At 35.0% G+C, this 20,147-nt stretch overlaps 1 protein-coding gene across 6 annotated transcripts in view; it reads left to right on the forward strand.

Moving 5' to 3' along the window:
* The first annotated feature begins 222 nt into the window (after positions 1-222).
* The window catches only part of PIK3C2G (phosphatidylinositol-4-phosphate 3-kinase catalytic subunit type 2 gamma), a 422,739-nt gene continuing 402,814 nt past the window's right edge, over positions 223-20,147 (forward strand). For 3 of the 6 annotated variants that reach the window (XM_021922093.2, XM_021922095.2, XM_021922094.2), the window contains exon 1: positions 223-5,612. The gene's annotated coding sequence lies outside the window, so the exon portion shown is untranslated. Of the gene's footprint in view, positions 5,613-19,378; positions 19,934-20,147 lie in introns of those variants that run through there. The other 3 variants (XM_017945702.3, XM_017945703.3, XM_017945704.3) reach the window with 3 other exon arrangements.

The following is a 20,147-nucleotide window of genomic DNA, read 5'->3' on the forward strand; positions in this document are numbered from 1 at the left end:
AAGGGCTGTATAGACTGAACTCCATGCCTTAAGAGGAAAACGAAGCTAATATATTCTTACAGAGAAGAGATACACGACAAAGCAACAACATACACCTTTCTTTCCAACTCTGCTGAGTCATCGGTGGTACTCTTAGATCTTAGGTGGGTAACAAGGTGAGAATTCCAAATAATAAACTTTCTAAGATAAATTTATAAAAGCCCTTTTATAGCATTGATCCCCTATCTTAGTTCTTGGAAGTAATGAAATAGGGAAGTTTAAACAACTAAATTAAATACTAGTAACAGTTAAGTTGTATGAATTAAGTGTGTCAATAGTAAGTGTTAAAGGAAGAGATTGGAAAAACTGATTTTCCCAGTCACTCAAGGTGCTCAAACCGATCATGGGAACATGTAGTTTTATTTGTGTAGCAACTGATAAGTTAAAATCAACAGAGACCAAAACTCCTTTCACAGTGTTATAGTGAATCATTAAACACGAAATGAGCCTCTAACCTTGCCCTGTTGGCATTTCTACTGGCCAGAGAAATACAACTTAAAGAAGAACATATAAGGTAAGTAATGTAAATGTACACTGTACTATGAAATGTATCCTGAAATGAAGTTTTCAATATTAAGATTGTTTGATTTATGTAATCAGAAATGCCTGAATAATTATAAAATTATTAATTAATAAAGTTTAAATCCTATAAACAAAGTCTTTCTGTATGTGTGTGTGTGTGTGTCTGTGTATGTGTGTATGTGTGTATTTTAATTTCAATGATAGTTTTCTTGGATAACAAATTGTTGAGAGAATAAAGCGAGAATAATTACTACATCTGCAGGTGTTGGGTAAAAATTTTTTCAGATAAGAAAATTTTAAAAGAAAATTACTACAATAATTAAATTGTTGGTGATCTTGGTTGAAAACTCTTCTGTTAGAGATGGCACCATCCCAGAAAGGTTAAATCATATGTTAAAGGTCAATATCTAACTTCTAACTGGCCCAAAGTACAATTCAAGTTCAAAGAAAACAAGGAAGTAAATTAAAAACTGTAAAAACACAGATGATTATAAACATTTTAATCACAATTAGCATGTATAGTTGAAAAATTATAATTAGTGAGAGTAGACACTAAGCCCTGAAGAAACAAGTGGTGAGAAAATAAAGTGCTTGTTATGGAGCCATCAATTTAGACGTTTTTTGTCTATTAGTTTATGAAACTGGCTTTCATTTTTAATGTGTACTCCCATTTCCTGTAATTCCTCCATTTTCAAATAGAATTTCAGATTCAGAAACTCTAAATGTGACACTAGGCTTCACACTGAATTTGCTACTTTAATAACGTAAATTAGGTTTCTAGAAAATACAACAGAAAAAAAACCAGAAAACTTTTAGAAATATTTAAAAGGCACTTATAAACTCTAATTTATTGAACATCCTGAGGATGTTTATGTGCTAGGTATTACAACAGACAAAAGAATGCCAAGAAAATTAAGACTGAGTCTCTGCCTTCCAGAACTTATATTCAGCAAGAGAAGAAGGGAGAATTAAGCACAAGGTACAGTGTGATAATAACTAGGAGAACAGAGGGTACATTACATGAGTATAGCATACAAATAGTGATTAAAAATACATTAGTTGTCAAAGTGATCTTGGTAAATTGAAATTGCCGAATCAAGCAAAATAATTTTATTCACTAAAGAAAATGTCTAGAAGAAAAATATACTTTCCCCCAAATTCTATAATCTATAACACGATAGAAATCTAACTGCCAGCCACTAAAGGTAATAAAATAACCATCAGCTAATAGCAGAGCCTAAAATAAAAATAAAAATAAAAGAATACTAAGATAATTCCTGTAAAGTGAGCTCTATTCAAACCATTAGTAGAAAATAAATTATAGAATCTAATATGTTAGATGGTTTGATAAAGTGGAATCATGGGGGTTCTTGATAAATGGCTTAAAAGGTATAATAAAACAGAAAATTTAGTAAACAAGAACTTTTTCCTTACTTTTCGTAGAATTCTGAGCTTATCTCATACCTGCTTTCTGGGTCTCCAAATAACATTTACCCAGAAGATCCACAAATCCAATCATTTTCTCTCTATTTTACACTATCTCTAAAAGTGATTTACAAGTAAATTAAAGTGTTAATCACATCAGGAAAATACCACAATTTCCAACCATTATTTAATCAGGTATGTCTTAGGCACTGCTGCAATGCTATCAACTTGCTTCCAACTGTGAAGAGTAACTAAAGGGAAGACCCAATCTTGTCCAGGGGACACCTACAATATTTTTATAACAATGAACAATTTATATGAACAATTTCAGAAGTAATTCAGAAGCAATATGGAGTTAGCATAGATTATTCATAATATTGGTGGCATCTTAAAAGGAAGAAGGCACAATTTTTGAAAATAAGCTTATTATAAAATATTATTTGTGAAATCAAAGATCGAGGTTAGATTTTTAGCTTTAGAATTCTTTTGCGTGGCTCCAACAAGTTCTCTGTTCCCTCTGAGTCTCAATTTTTCAACTGTAAAGAAGATGTATTTTTATTCACCCAATCTGTTTCACAGAATTTTTGTGAAGATCAAATGATAAAGCACGTGAACTGAAAAATACTTTAAGAGATTATGTGGGCATCTGTATTTTAGAAGCCTCAATTGGGGAATTATGGTGAGTCAGAAAAAATAGGAAAACTCGTAATAAAAAATAAACAAGTCGTAGTCTATTTTACATAATTCATGTTTGGGAGCATCTCTTACTCAGAAACAACGTTCGATTTTTCATGTTTTAGAACCTCTCATTTCCAATGAATTCCAATTTTAACTCAGTCAGCGCTGCATTTTACACATTTTGATGTCAGTGTGATATAATTAAATGCTGGGAAAAAAACCTACTCCATAGTGAAAGATTTACTTACATCTCAATATTTTATCATAAAATTGTTAGATTTCCTTTGAATATTTTTACAGCATGCTGTTACTTCATTTAAAAAATTTGTATTAAAAATTACCCAAGAGTGCTTTGAAAGGGAAAAACAATCTACTATATCCTCACAAGCAGAAATAATGTCTTCCATTTTTCAATGTTCCATCTAAAATTTTTTAAAATTATACATTTTATTAACTATTATAATGTACAATTGGATGCACTACATATTTAACTTACAATTTTTAAGGTTGCTAGTCTTTATACATTCAAATTTAGTGATAACAGAATTTTCCCTTTATCTAATACAGCATTATTTGCTTAACCATCTCTTTGTGGTTTGGTAAAAAGATTGCTCAAGAATTTTCACTATTACAAATCACTCTGATACTGAAATATTTTGTAAGTTTTTCCATTTCATTACCATATTTTTTTATTTATAAATTCACAACTTGAGTTTCTAGAGTTGGAGCACCTAAACATTTTATGGACTACCTAGGACAATCTTACCATTGCCACTAGTCTAATATTGCACAATTTTTTTGCAAAACCTCCTTAGTATTGGCTTTCATGATTTTACAATTTTTGGTAGCTTATCAAGAACAAAATATATTGCCTTTTAAAAGAAGTTAAGCTTTTAGCTGAGAAATACATTTTAATTGCAAAGCTTTAGAAGTATTTTTATTTCAATTTGAGCCCTCCGTAAGATTCATTGAACTTCTAAGAACAGTACCTTGATCATCTTTTGCAAAATCAACCCAGAATGGGCAAAACTGAAAGTCAGAGAAAATCCTTAAAAGGACAATTGGGTGCTTCCAAAACATGACAGCTGGGTGGCCTCTAGGTGGCTTCACAATGAAGCACAGCTGGTTAAATATACCAAATTTCAGGGTCAAAATTTAACTACATTGCAGACTTAGAAAGCTGATATTTTCAGCCCATCACAAGTGAATCCATTTCTCCTAAGAAAACACACAGTACTTCTGGCTGTAAGTCTGATGTATTATATTCAGTCCAATTTATGTATTATAGATTATAATATTGGTGGTGTTTTAAAAGGTAGAAGGCACAATTTTCAAAAACAAGCTTATTATAAAATATTATTTTGCAGTCAAAGATCTGGGTTAGATTCCCAGATTTATAATTCTTTCTTGGTGGCTCCAAGCAAGTTCCATGTTCCCTCTGACTCTCAAGTTTTCAGCTGTAAAAAAGTTGTATTTTCATTCACCCAATCTGTTTACAGAATTTTTGTGAGGATGAAATGATAAAGCATGTGAACTGAAAAGTACTTTAAGAGATTATGTGGGCATCTGTGTTTTAGAAGCCTCCAATGGGGAAGTATTGTAATTTACCATTAGCAATATGGCAGTCATTCAGACTGGATTTGTCTCCTGGACAGGTCTAGGAAAACTCCTCACCAGTAGGCTTACCTGGAGACTCATACTATAACCAAATGTTTGCTTGGCAGGTTCTGGTGTATAAGAAGAGGAATATTATCATTTAAATATTTAATGGCAAGAGGCTATTATAACAAGAATAATTTATGTTTACATTTGAGATAGTCAATCTTATTATTTCCCAAACTATATCTCAATGGTCTGATGAAGGAAAATAATATGTTATATAAAACATAATTTGTACTCAATAAATTCTATAAATTTTTCTCACTGCAAGACTTCTCCCGGATTTTAATATGCCAGTGTTCATTATTGATATCTAAGAGGAAAATCTCGTGAGTCCCATTTCCTAAATAGAATTTTTGGAGAAGTAGGCAGAACATCTATTAATATGTCTCAGAAATAGAGAACCAGGAAACCCAGGTTTGGATTACGGAATTATAATAATTGAAAGACTCCAGTTTTTTCTCCCAAGATAGATGTGTGAACATCTCCATTTTGACACGCCCAACATCTATCTATAGGAAGAGAGAAACAGGACAATTAGAGTCAGTGATGAAGCAGCTACGTTGTCTGGGGTATATGCCCTGGTGTTTGTTGTCGCGTGCCAGGAAAATTTAGGACAGGGACACACATTAGCAGTTTAGGAGTGGAGGTTTAATCGGCAGAAGGGAAAAGAAAGAGAAAGAGAAACAGCTATCTCTAGGGAGAGAGGTGTCTCCCAGCAAAATGACCCGCTGATGGCCAATGCATCGAATTTCACGGTCTGAGGTTTGAGGAGGTGGTGTCTGATTTACATCAGGCTCACGGATTGGTTCCATCAGGTATGACGTTTACATAATGCAGGCAAAGGGAAGGCTGGTCACTCCACCCTAATCTTATAATGCGAATAGACTTTCCAGTTGCTCGGCACCATCTTGCCTGCTTCTTACTGTACACATTCCTGACAAAGGGAAGGGAAGATGGAGCCGCCATCTTGAATACGTCTAGTCCTTAGTTCTTGCCACATTCACACGGGCAAGCTCCCAGCTTGCTTCTCTGTGTCTGCAGCTCAACTTTACAGGCCGCTGTTTGTTAGAAAATGATTTCGGACTGCTTTTCATTAAAAAGGAAAGCCTTACCAGGACTTCCATACTCTATCTGCCTAAGTAATTTATTCTTAACTCCTGTATCAGTGAGACTCAAATTACTGAATTGTTGAGAAGCAGAAACTACCTGGATTGTAAATCAAGGAAATGGTTCCTGAGAAGTACCAACGGCACCTGAGAATGGAGCTGACACAGAGAAAAGCACAGGTGAGACAGGGAGAAAGAAAAACCAATTTCTGGTGATGGTATTAAATTCTTAGCTCAAGCAGTGTCGCAAGTCAACTATACCCTTGAATTTTAAATTTCTATAAACCTAGAAATATGTAAATTCTCTCCCTCCTCCTTAAATCAATCTGCAGCTAAAATATGTTTTACCTATTAACATGGGCAGTATTTGGATAGAATTCTTCAGAGGTTGGGCGCGGTGGCTCACACCTGTAATCCCAGCACTTTGGGAGTCCAAGGCGGGCGGATTACGAAGTCAGAGATCCAGACCATCCTGGCTAACACGGTGAAACCCCGTCTCTACTAAAAAAATACAAAAAAGTTAGCCGGGCGAGGTGGCGGGCGCCTGTAGTCCCAGCTACGCTGGAGGCTGAGGCAGGAGAATGACGTAAACCCGGGAGGCGGAGCTTGCAGTGAGCGGAGATCTTGCCACTGAACTCCAGCCTGGGTAACAGAGTGAGACTCCGTCTCAAAAAAAAAAAAAAAAGAATTCTTCAACTTTGCATCTGTGGCTGATTTTTATACGTTTCTATTACTAACCAATGCTCCTTAAGATAATCATGTTTCTTATGTACGTAAAGTCATTTAACTATAGATGTATTTTCTGTGCTCTGACCCACTATACATTGTTTTTAAATGTATTACTCAACATAACTTTGTTTTAGTGGCATGTGGGTTATTTTACCCTCTGTACTACTTCCAGGCATGATAATGAATTAAATGAAAAGGTTCCAAACATCTCCATTTATGCATAATTCTCTGATCCAGTAAGGTGCTTTTTTTTGTTGTTAGGACTCTAGCGCATATTTTGTTTATCCTAAGCACACAAAATAGTATCTGGCACCTAATAGGCTTGAAAGTTGTTGGATTTCTTCTTAGACAATATCATCAATATTTTCTCTTCTTATGGCATTTGCTCTTTTTGGACTGTACGCTGTGCTAGAATATCTGTTATACTTCATTCCCTGTCACCACCCTTACTCAAGAAAAGATGTTTCTAAGGTGACTGATATTTTAAGAAATAAAGTTAATAAAACTGTTAGTGACTGGGATAGCATTATGTTTTTGACCTTTCAAAGGTATTTACTGTTGAATAAAAAGAACTACTTTCAGAAGAATGAATATCTAATGGTGGAATTTAATTGAAGATAGTTTGAGACTATAAACTCTATTTCCAACATAAATTATATTCATAAAGTAAATACAGTTTCACTTTTTCTTTAAAAGTGATATTACTTGCTTCTCTTTCTCCCTGACTTCCACTACAAATATTTTCCTTTACATCCTACTCATGGTCGTCCTAGGCCCTGGTTAATCCATAAACTATATCTCATAAATTAAATTGAATAGCACTTTAAAGCAAGGTATTGTATAAACAGCTTCCTGGCCAAGTGAGAGATAGAGCCAAGATCAATTAGTAATATCTATCATGGGCAGGAGTGACTGTTCACTACTAAATAAATTTGCTCCTCCAGATTTAGCCAAACATTTGTATGATACCATTAATGTTATTTGACCAGTATATATCTACATAGTCATTTAGCAACCAGAATTATAAATTAAACAGAAATTAGAGATTGAAAATCTTCTGCTAACTTTTTTTCATTGAAAAAGCGAAAACTCAGAAACATCTTACATTTCACAAAGCTAAATTTTCAGAAATAAAACTGTCCCTTTTTAACTTTTCTTTACAAACCCATCTTAACTTAAATAAGCTTCCAACTAATAAAGAAATACTAATAGTTCCTTTTTTTAAAAAAAAAAAAAGCTTTTAATAATATCACAGTGAAAATAATATTTCCTTGAAGGAGGTAAAGGGGGATGCCCTGTACACAAATCTTAACTCTAACTAATTATAAGTTTAGTTCACTCAATGTAACTAGAATTAGTCAGAAAAAATCTGATTTTCTCCTGTCTCAAGCAAACAAAATGTTAAGTTCACTAGTTTAGAAAGTATCAGCTGGAACTGCTAATGATTAACTTGTTCTTATTATGGAAAATAGATTTATACATTTTATGTACTATGTCTAGGTAACATAAAATGGCACATATTATGGAAGCAGAACAATTTTATTATTTAGTTGTACTAACAGAAAAAAAAAAAAGTGAAATTGACAGAATTTTATTCCCAGTATAGCAGTCGAAAAACATTTTGATATTATGAATTTGCCATACATTATTGTCCTTTTTCATACTCCCAAAGAGAAAAAAAATTTTGATTGAAAATAATAATATATTATTTTCTCATGAGGCATGATTTTTCTCATGTCTTAGTTCTTTTAGCCATAATCACGAGGAGCTTCTTGACATTTAGAGAAGCATTTCATTTCCAGAAGGTGGCGCTGTAGAATAGTTAAAAACGCAGGTTTGCTTTTCCTCAGAAACAAAGCAGATACTCCTTCATGAACATCCAAGTTAACTGCAATTCTGAAAAGAGTATTCAAATTAAATAAATGCCCTACTGCCCTTTCCTTGCTAACATTTTAAACTCAATATTTTCCTATGTCTGTGACCTAATTGTCTAGGCAAACTAGCAGTACAACAATTTAGAAAGTGCGATATTAAAAACAAAATAGGCAAAAATATTAAGGGATATGTTAGAAAAGTAGGCCAGGCTTACATCAGAAATACCAACTTCTGCTTTGACTTTTAATAAAATTTATCTATAAATGTATTTGAATAACATTTCATGCCATATATTTATATCATACTCAAAATATATGTAAAATCAGAATTCATGTGAAAAATCAGATAATTAACTATAGAAATTCATGGATCTTCTAGTGATTATTTAAAATATTTTTGGCATTATAAAAACCTTAGGCTTTAATAAGCTATGGGAAAACTGAAGAAAGCAAAGAAATCAGAAAAGAGAGTAGAATTCCTTAATTCTTGAATTTTCTAGAGTTTTTAGAAATCTTTGCCTAGTAAAACATATGTAGTGTTATATATGTAATAAATTTCGACTACAGTAAATTGATCTGTTTTCTATGCAAAGACAGATGGAGAACATTTGTGATGTTGCTTGAGATTGTATTTATAGCACATTTATTTATTTCTGTAAGCAACAAGAACCTATTCAGTGGTCAACTGAAAACTATTATATTTAGAAGAGAAAAGTCCACTTAAAACTGTCAATTCATAGTTTTTTGGAATAATTGGAAATTTTAGTCATAATCATTTACACACTGGGAGCTATTTTTGTCTATTTGAGTCTTGTTGTTTACCAGTTGTTATATCACACAAACTACAAATGCATCTCTAGTAAAACTCTAAGCATGTGATAACAGTAGACAATGACTAGAAATATACTTGGAATTCATCATGTACAATGTATTTAGTGTAGCCTATAGTATCACAAATACATCAATGAGTCCCACTCTTACTTTTATAAAATTATCTTTACAATGCACCATTGTTTAAAATATTTGTTGAAATGGAAGGCATAGATCCATCACTTAAAATTTGATGAGTCATGCTGTTATACTTAATCTGTTTTTCTTGAAATACATAACACAAATATTTGGATTATTAAAAATTAATAATAACCATAGCTTGATTTTTGTTAAATTAAGGCTTTTCTATAGTCTCGATTTACAATGTGTTATGAAATATGCATACTATAGTCATTTTCAGGATTTGGGAAGACGTCTGCAAATTAAGCCAGTAATTTATCTTAAGAGGAAAGGAATGAAGATACCAAAATTACACGTGACACTTTGTAATATTCATGTTTCTACTGATACACCATCTCTGAATGCAATAAACTCTACTCAAGTATTTTTAAATGTATAAATGACATTTATTCTGTAAATTCTTCTTAAATTAGTTTTTTCCAGAAAAGACATATTCAGAAAGGGAACATTCAGTTAAGAAATTACAGGACATAAATTTTTCAAATATTAATGTTAGAAATTAAGCAGATCAAATATTCCATGTCCTATCAATATTTTTACTTCTCGGGCAAATATAGAAATAGGTTATTACAACTCTCTGAGTATAATAACTTATGTACAGGATATAACCAAAACTATAGAACTAATATGGTGCAAATTCTTGACACAATTTTGCTCAGTGAGCAAGGTTAGTCTATCACCCTACTGTAGTCAAGCCCAATATCATCAAATTGACACACCAGTATATTCTCTGTCAGACAAATTACTCTTCACCCAAGACAGCATAATCCAACAAACCTATAAAGATGGAAATAATATATGACAATAATGTGGAGGAGAAAAACTAATATCTTTTCCTCACCTATCACAAGGCTCATAGCTAAGTCACCTATAATAAAAGATTAACAAAATGCATATAAATGTATTGAATAAAAGTTTTGTGTGGTGTTGGAGCCTTCAGAAATGAAAACCCAAAGAAATAGACACTTTTGTATTTTATGCTAAATTCAATGAAGAAGTGGCTAGTCATGCAGGAACGTGGTTGAAGGATAAAAGGATATGTAGAATCTAATGGTAATAAACTTGGGGGAACTAGCAAGGCCTGTTTGTTCAAATTCGACTCTGTGTCCCTGTGTCTTCAGAAACATATGCATTTCTTTTCTCTGTGTATGAGGAGGGTGCCTCTCCAAAGAAAAGTCTTATGACCTAGTTTGGAAGAAAGGCAGAGAATTCTTTTACAACCTGCTTTAGGGGAGAAGGGCAGGAGAAGGTCAGAGAGTAAGTTTCCTGTTTCTGCTCTTTCCTTAAATGCCAAAATGCCATATTTTGGGGTAGCATGTCCTGAAGTCCATTAATATAAATTTGGACAGTGACTGCCACTGGGAGGAAAGGTAGCACTTGTTTTGGAAGACGTATGGGGAAACTTTCCCTGAGATGATGGAAATGTTCCATATCCTGACAAGATTAGACAGGTCTATGCACTTTTCAAAACTTATCAAGCTGTGCCCTTAGATCTATGCATCTCACTGTGTATAAACTGTATCTCAAGAAAAACGATCATATTCAAATAATAGATTTTTTAAAAAGAACATTTTTAAACGCTGTGCTAAAAAAAGTTAGGGGAAAGGAGGAAAATTTATCTCTTTGCTGCATCAGCTTTGTCTCCAGTGGGCAAGAAAATGAATAAAGAAATAAATAAGTCAATAAAATAAAAAGCTTATTTGTAACACGTATAGTCACGGTAGAAGTAATACAAAACAGATGTGGAAATACAAAAGGCACAGAAGCAGGATCAAGACCTACTGACAATCACCATAAAAAACTGGTGCTGCTGCACCACAACAAAAGAGATATGAAATTAAACACCAATTTATATCTATAATAGTAGGAGGGTAAAACGTGTGTGTGTGTATATGTATATATATAGACACATATTATCATACAAGTCAGAAAGATATAAATACCTCAAGATTTGTTTAAAGACCAATGCAATTTCAGAAGTACAGGAGAAGCTATTAAAAAGGTCTTATCTAAATAACTTCTTTAAACCCCAAAAGTACAAAAATAGGCATAAAGGAAATTAGAGCACAGTGAGCCAATGCCTGGGAGTTGTGTAGCACAATGAAATTCTTGAAGGACTGTAACTATTTATGTGTTTCCCAAATGTCCACAAAGTAATTCCAGCTTGATCATCACTATCTCTTATGTTCTATATTCTAATTATCTGGCCATCGTGGTAACACAGAATGATTAGTGATAAAACTAGCCAATAACCAATCTGGCAGCTTCAACTAAATTTTTTTTTTGTTTTTCATTTTAAGACAGCAATTAGCCAAATCTTATCTTCTGCATCTCATTCCTCAGATTGCATGTTTCCATTTTTCTCTCACTCCAGCAACCCTATAAGACATAAAGCAGTGAATATTTTCTGAGGCTGCTCCACACAGACAAACCTGCGTAAGAAAAAAAAAAAAATGCATCCTAAGAGCCTAGTGCTTAAAGTCGAGAAACATGAGCAGTTTACTTTAATCGACAGATTTGAGAATAGAAGAATATATGTTTTTCTTATTTTATTTTTAAAGAGTTAGAGGAATTTAAAAACCAATCCTCTGTTTTTGTGTACTTTGTATTAGTTGTTGAATATTAACTTTACACTCACTGAATGATCTAAGGCAGATTGCTTTCCATTGTTACTGTTTTGTTTTCCTTTTCAGAATGGAACCCTAGACTTTATGAACTCACCTTTCCAGTGGTCCATCTATGACCATTGTTTCTTGGCTCTTTACCAAACCACGTGGAGAGCTGTAGGGATCTCTAAGATGTGAATCTGTGAAAGAATGTTTATTTAAATTAATCTAATGATTAGTAGCATTAATATTCAATAGATGACTTCTTTATTTTCATATTCTCTGGGGACAGTTATTTATAAACATACATATTTTATTATAATTTTTAATATCAAGTTTTTGTAATATTTGGAATAGTCTCATTTTGGACCTGCACCTAAAAATAGTCAGGTTGGGCTGGGCATGGTGGCTCACACCTGTAATCCCAGCACTTTGGGAGGCTGAGGCAGGTGGATCACAAGGTCAAGAGATTGAGACCATCCTCACAAACATGGTGAAGCCCAGTCTCTACTAAAAATACAAAAGTTAGCTGGGTGTGGTGGCATGCGCCTGTAGTTCCAGCTACTCGAGAGGCTGAGGCAGGAGAATCGCTTGAACCCGGGAGGCTGAGGTTAGAGTGAGCCAAGATTATACCATTGAACTCCAGCGTAGGTGACAGAGTGAGACTCCATCTCAAAAAAAAAAAATTAATTTCTTAATTAAAACAAATTTAATTTTTTACTTAAATATTTTAAAAAAGAAAAAGGGCTGGGCACAGTGGCTCAGGCCGGGCGCAGTGGCTCACGCCTGTCATCCCAGCACTTTGGGAGGCCGAAGCGGGCGGATCACCTGAGGTCGGAAGTTTTAGACCAGCCTCACTAACATGGTGAAACTCCATTTGTACTAAAAGTACAGAATTAGCCAGGTGTGGTGGTGCATGCCTGTAATTCCAGTTACTCTGGAGGCTGAGGCAGGACAATCACTTGAACACAGGAAATGGAGGTTACAGTGAGCTGAGATCGCACCATAGCACTCCAGCCTGGGCAACAAAAGCAAAACTTCGTCTCAAAAAAAATTTAAAAAACAGAAAGGAAAAAAGAGAAATAGTCAGTTTCAGTCTATTCTGATTCTATTTTCTATAAGTAAATTTTTAAGAACAATAATTACTTGAATTTATGGCTACTGTAGGAGTTAATACAGTTTTAATCTAATTCTATAACAAAAGTACCCAAAATGCAGCCATGTAAACAAGACAAAATTTCTCTCATTTGTGTTTTTACTTTCTTTCTTTTATATCTAAGAGGACAGTGAGAACCTGTAATACAGCTTTGCCATGTTCAGTGCAAGGTTTCCTCACTATCTCCCAACTGGCTGATGGTGTGTGCATTGAGGGCAGGGGAGCAGACAAGAGAGTGCACAGATAATTCTTTTAAGAGCACAACTAGAATAATCAGACATCGTTCCTCTCCATATTTCATTAACTACAACCAGGAACTTCCTCACATCTAGTTGAAAGAAAGGCTTGAAAAGATGGCCTTTGGCTGGTTAGCCATCATCAGGAAAGAAGAGGGTAAAGAATACTGGGGAAGAACTTTCAGTCTACCACCCAAATATCCAGGTATACAAGAAGAGGAAAAGTACAGTTGTCTTTTTTCAAGGCAATGATCAAACACCACTGGATGAGATTCCTGAACTTTTCAGCTACGGCAGTGAAATAATTTCCCTGATTATTGAGGAAGAATTATGTTATCTTGGAGGAATTTATTGTCCCTTATTACTTATGGTTCCTATTTTCATTTCTCTATGAGACTATTTGTCCATTACTGCTATAGCGACCATAACAACAGATTTGCCTGTGACCATCTGATTTATATTCATTGTTTTGGTGTAATGAAAATATTCAGTAAATGAATTGTCTGTTCTAAATATGTATCCATTTTATTCTCAGAAGTATTTAATTACCCTATAATTATTTTGTAAGGAAGAATTAGAAAATATTCTCTCCCTGGAGCTGCACATATTTTGTGATGTATATGCTGCAAAACCAGTAGTAATAGGGAGAGATTTTTACTTTTTATTTTTATTTTGTTTTTTGAGACGGAAAGTTCGCCAGCCGCCAGGCTGGAAGTGGTGAGAGCTGATCTTCGTGCCTAGCCAGAAAGCTCGGTCACCTCTGAAAGGGAGCCACTTCCGCCTACTGAAGTATTTTAGGATCGGCTGAGGAAGCTGATCGATCCGCCGTCTGGGGTGCGTTGGGATTGAGCCACCGCCTTGTATACTTTAAAAAGCCGGGCCGTGGCTCAAAGCCTGCAATCCCAGCACTTTGGGGAGGCCGAAAGACGGGCGGATCACGCAGGTCAGGAGATCGACCATCCTGGCTAACACGGGTGAAACCCCGCCTCTACTAAAAAAATACCGAATCGGGCGCAGGTGGCTGGGCTTCTGTGTGTAGTCCCAGCTACTCGGGAGGCTGAGGCAGGAGAATGGCTGAAACCCGGAGGGGCGGAGCTTGCAGTGAACTGAGATCCGGCCACTGCACTCCGCAGCCTTGGCGACAGAGCTTAGACCCGCCTCCAAAAAAAGTCAAACACGGATTGACTTTTGCCGATCAGTGCGATTCTTTCAAAACCATAGTGTGCTTTTGGTCTAGTTGCTTCCATTCAGATCCATGGACAAATTATCGTACCCAAAGACCTAACCCAGACAATGTTGCTATACATACAGACTATCTTTTTTTATTTACTGGTTTCTTTGCTTAGCACATTCTGCTCTCCTTCAATTTATGGGTGTCTACTTTGAAGCTACCTGAAAATATTAGGTTAGGCAGGAAAGCATCACTCTTAGCCCAACCTTTGAAACTATAAAGCACTTCAATTAACTGAGAGGTTTTAATATGGGCACTTGAAGAAGTCAGAGGCCTGTTTACTGCCAGGCCTCCTTTTTTAGAATCACCTCTAGCCCCGGTACATATTGTCACAGAACTTTGCACAAGAATTCTCCTTAGCAGTTCACAGAGGTTACCTGTTCTTTTGGCAAGTAATCTCCCTTTTTAAGGATTGCAAATGACAGTTTTCTGAAATGGTTTATCACAGAGTAATGAGAATTACTAACTTTTTAGCCTGCAATATCTGTGTTCTCACCCACTCTCAATCCTTAGACCAAAGCTTCATTTTTTTTATTATGCTAGAGTACAATTTCTAGTAACCAAGTCATGTTTCATTTAAGATTAGATGCCATTAAAACATAGAGACCCTAAAACACAGCATTTTATACAAGATAAAAATTTATGTCTCACTAAATATCAAGTGGTAGGTTGCTTGTCGTTGGCAGGACAGGACAACTCTTCCGTTCTCAATGTGTGACTTCTGTCTCTGGATTCAGGGAAACAGCCTTTGCCATGAATGACACAACTATCAGAAAGAGGGAAAGGTTCCAGAATATTGCATGCTCTAATCTTTAGGGACAAAGCCTGAAGTACCAATTATGTTCTGTTTAAATTCCATTGTCTAGAGCTTAGACACATGGTCCTACCTCTCAAAAGGGAGGCTGAAGAAGGAAGTCTTAAGTTGGATGGCATGTGACCAGTTGAAACTATTGTGGAAACAGGTTAAGAAAAGATATGGGGTGACAACTATCGATTTGATGCAATACTGTTATTCAGAAACAAATCTAAATATTTAAGGCAGGAAAGACTCATTTAACACAAAGAATAAACTACTTTTCACAATGATCATAGGAAGAGCCACAGTTGTGGGCTCTAGGCTGGAACATGGCACAGGAGAACTGACACACCCAGGGACTGAGATCACCACTGGAACTATTACCAATGAACAATCTGCTATAAAAGCAATCTCAAAATTAGAAAGCTGGGAATCAGCTGTCACCACTACTTTTGCCACAGCTGCCTCTCAACACCAAGGGAAGTGAAGAATAGATACTGTAGTATCGCTTTGAAAAACAAGGCCTTCCTTGCCAGTAGACAAAAGGGAAAGAAAGAAAGAAAAGGAAAGCAAAGGAAAGAAGGAAGGACGGAAAGAAAGAAGAAACAAGAGAAAGGAGAAAGGAAGGTGGAAGGAAGGAAGGAAGAAGGAGGGAAAGAAAGAAGAAAGTAAAGAGGAAAGAAAGAAAGAGAAAGAAAGAGGAAGGTGGAAGGAAGGAGGGAGGGAAAGAAAGAAAAGAGAAAGAAGAAAGAGGGGGAGAAAGAAAGAAAGAAAAAGAAAGAGAGGAAGGTGGAAGGAAGGGGGGAGGGAGAGAGGGAGGGAAAGAAAGAAAGAAAAGAGAAAGAAGAAAGGGGGAGAAAGAAAAAAGAAAGAAAGAAAGAAGAAACTCCTTGCGCATACCTTTTACCTTGTACAAATACAACTTCTTGGTAGAACTAACTCTCCTCCTGACTCGACTGCAAAGGCATACGGGAAGTGTCATTTTTAGCTTTTCAGAATCTAGAGTCAGGCATGTCCGCTTGGCAGAGGGTCGAAACATCCACCTCTGCTCCTGCTGAACAATGGGCACCACAGAAAAGCATATATTATTGAAGAATTATTTTTGTCCAAATGAATAATGAAAATGACAGATGACTGTTCAATCTACTCTTTTATATTGGATATATGGTGTACAACATGGTATTTTGACATATACATTGTGGAGTGGCTAAATAAAGCTAATTACTATATACATTACTTCCCATACTTACCATTTCTTTGTAGTGAGAACACTTAAAATCTGTCTTACAAATTTTCAAGTATACAATACATTGTTATTAACCATAATGACTGTGTTGTACAATGGACCTCTTGAACTCAGTTCTCCTGTCTAACTGAAATTTTGTATCTTTTGACCAACATCTCCCCAGTCTCCCTACCACAGCTTCTGGTGACCACCATTTTACTCTGCTCCTATTAATTTAACTTTTTTAGATTTCACACATAAGTAAGATTATGTAGTATTTCTTTTTCTATGTCTAGCTTATTTTACTCAAGATAATGCCCTCCAGATCATCCATGTTGTCGCAAATGTCAGGATTCCCTTCTTTTTATTAAGGGTGGAAGAGGATTCTATTATATATATGTACTCATTCTACTTATAGAGTAGTAGATGAATCTTTCATCTATGTTGATTCTCTGACAATGAATATCCACTTAAAATAAAATGACTGGTTCAAGTTTAATACAAAATATTGAGTCTCAGGTTGTATAAGGTTTAGAAATATCAGTATAATATTTTGTTTATGCTAGACATTAAACAAATAGTATTTTGGAATGTCTGAAAGCTCTATCTTTATAAAGAATTTGATATTCTATTGATTCATTTTTTTCCCTCTTAGGCTAAAGTGAATGAATAAGCAATTTACTTTTTAATAGAACAGCAATGCAGCTAGCACTTAATTTCTAAATAACTTGATCGAAACATTTTCCTTTCTCTGGCAGTGTCCTATATTTGAAATAGAAATATTCAAGTAGTTGCATTATTATCTGCATCTGCCTTCATTTGTTTTTCACCCAGGTGCTAACTAGGTTCAGGTCACTCTACTAAGCAACAGAGTGGGAAATTGCTCTTGTAAGCTTCATGATAGCAGAAATCTTATTGGTCTTTTTCACCACATTATAACCAGTACTAGGCAGCTGCTAAGTACCCAGTAGATACTCTAACAGAAATTTTGACTTAAAAAGTGGGATCTTAGGCCTGGCGCGGTGGCTCACGCCTGTAATCCCAACACTTTGGGAGGCCGAGGCGGGCGGATTATGAGGTCAGGGGATGGAGACCATCCTGACTAACACAGTGAAACCCCATCTCTACTAAAAATGCAAAAAAATTAGCTGGGCGTGGTGGCGGGCGCCTGTAGTCCCAGCTACTTGGGAGGCTGAGGCAGGAGAATGGCGTGAACCCGGAAGGCGGAGCTTGCAGTGAGCCGAGATGGGCCACTGCACTCCAGACTGGGTGACAGAGTGAGACTCCGTCTCAAAAAAAAAAAAAAAAAGTGAGATCCTGCTTTAAAATGGGTATATACGAATAACATTAAAAAGAGAATGAGATGGAAAATGTGGAGCATATATGAAATACGCAGGTAGCCAGCTTCGGAGTCTGGGTCACAACTCTTTATATTAAACTTTAAAGACAACTCTGCTAAGTTCTACCTACTGGCCGAGTGAGTTTTGAAAAGTCTTTCCCAGGTTTTGAGCAAGACTACAGGCTGAGTAAGGATGCCTGCAGAACTCATCTTGTAGTGTGTGTTCTGAAAATTGAGGAATTTTGAACAAAGAAATTACATTAGTTTAGAGTAGGGGGAAATAAGCCTATTTAGAAAAAAATAGAAGGTTATATATAATTTGACACTGATTTCTTAATGTCACAAGCAGGAAAGTTTGAGAAGGCTGTTCACCATGACACTTAAAACTTTGCATCTCATAATAAAATGCATAAACAAAATAACCTAATTAATATTAACACAGTAGATAGGAAATCAAATAAACTTGCACTGTAAAGATTGATTTTTAAATAAAATTTGCATTTCATTGTTGAAGCTTGATCATTATGTCTTAAATACTTTACTTAAAACGTGGAGTAGACTACTACAAGGTAAAACAGAGGCTTTGTGTGTTTAAATTTTAGACGTAAGACATAGCCATGAAAAAAGTAAATTTTAGAAAAAGCGTAGTTGTTCTCCGGATTTCACTTTTAATTAAAAGTTCTACTAAAATGGGTAAGCATACATGTTAAACAAGGAAAGATAAAATATTGAAGAACATATTTTCAAAGGAAACAAAGTACAAGGTTCATTTTTGTACCCTTTCTTGTTAATGAATAATGACTATCAAACTGTTCTAACCTTAATCTTTCAGTTTTATCAAGATTAGATTGTTCCTTTTCAACCCAGTCCAGCTCTCATAAGTCCTCCTGTAAAATGTATGAGCCTACTTTAATGTGTGGTAAGAGATTTGTAGATCCAAAATGTTTCAATTTTTGAAAGGACTATTTTTCTTAAATAGTGGCTCATTTTAGGAATTAATTTAAAGAGATTTTTAAGGGTTTAGCATAAATGTATTTGGAAAAAATCACTACATGTAAAGCTATTTTTAAAGTCATCTATCTCCTCAGAGTTCCAAAGCTAAGAATTGCAGCTCAGGTTAGTATTAAAATATAAAGGTATGATTGTTTTCCTGTGTGGCCTCACCCTCCATTTCTAGGTCAAGCTCCCATTGTTCTGTAACCTCTCACACCTTTGTAGCTTAGAACAGAAGGGGTACAAGGGTCAGGGGATGGTGTTGTACAATTGTGAACCTTCAATACTGTAAATATCTTTCCATGAGTAGCCCTGAAAGTGATATAATTTGCAACTTTCTCTTCTCTACCCTTCCATGTAAGAAATCATTCTTACATAAAACTAATATAAATCTAAAAACAAGAAAAAAAAAAACAAAAACAGCAACAACAAAAGGTTCCTACGACATATTTTGGAAACAAGAGTAATCCAATTTATTTGTATTTCCTAAAATTTTCTCCCAATAAAGCAGGCCTGCTTCTGGCGGATCCTATTTTACTTGGATTTAATTATATAATTTCTTGCGTTGTCTCAGAGTCTTCACACATTGTTCAATTTCAAGAGCAGTACACCAAAACAATAAACTACCCAATCTACTTGCTAATCTTATAAATATTGTTTTATTTTGCTGTTTCTTTTCAAATGTTATTAGATTAAAAATAATATTTAAATTGAAATTTACTATGCGTCCTAAGGTTAAACAGAAAATTAATATCTTTCTAAATTAGAAAAAAAATTGAGCTTATTAAATTCTAACTAAATAAAGAAAATACCTCGATAGTTGAAACTCACAGAATGGCTAGAGTCCCTTTTTCAAGGGCTCACCTCTGCTCCTGCAAATTGAGACCACTTGTTTCACCACATCCAACCACCTCCATGTTTAAATACATAATAACCTTAGCTCTAATTTGAGGGGAAATATGCTGGCCTTACACGTTTTTTTAAAAATATATTTTCGTTTGTATATTGCTGATCAGTATGTTTGGCCTGAATTCTGTTTAGCACAGAGAAGCTAATTTATTGTTAGGTTTTTGGCTTACATCCTCTATTCGTCAGTGCAAACCTTTTTTTTTTTTCTCCATATAACCCTTCAGGGTTTGATGAAAAATAGATTTCCAAACATGCCCAACCTGCCAAACAGGAATAAAAGCTTCCAGTGGAAGCATCACGTTCCCTTGAAATAGAAGTGTTTTAGCTTGTGTGAGCGTATTTGACTCTTTAAAAGAAATGAGATCGTGTTTCATTTCAGGAAGATATATGCGTCAGGTAAGAAACTAAAACAAATAAACTTCCTATACTTAACTACATAGCATGATATTTCGATTCAAATATATCATTGAGGCAAAATAGCTCTTTAATTATACTGTGATACAAAAATGGTAGATGAATTTAAAATCAGAGTGAGTTTGTGCCGTATTTTGAAACAGAGATATCTGGCTTGTAAATATTCCCCAAAATCTACAACTAGAAGATTTATCTT

Source organism: Papio anubis, chromosome 9, assembly GCF_008728515.1.
Source record: "Papio anubis isolate 15944 chromosome 9, Panubis1.0, whole genome shotgun sequence".
NCBI lineage: Eukaryota > Metazoa > Chordata > Mammalia > Primates > Cercopithecidae > Papio > Papio anubis.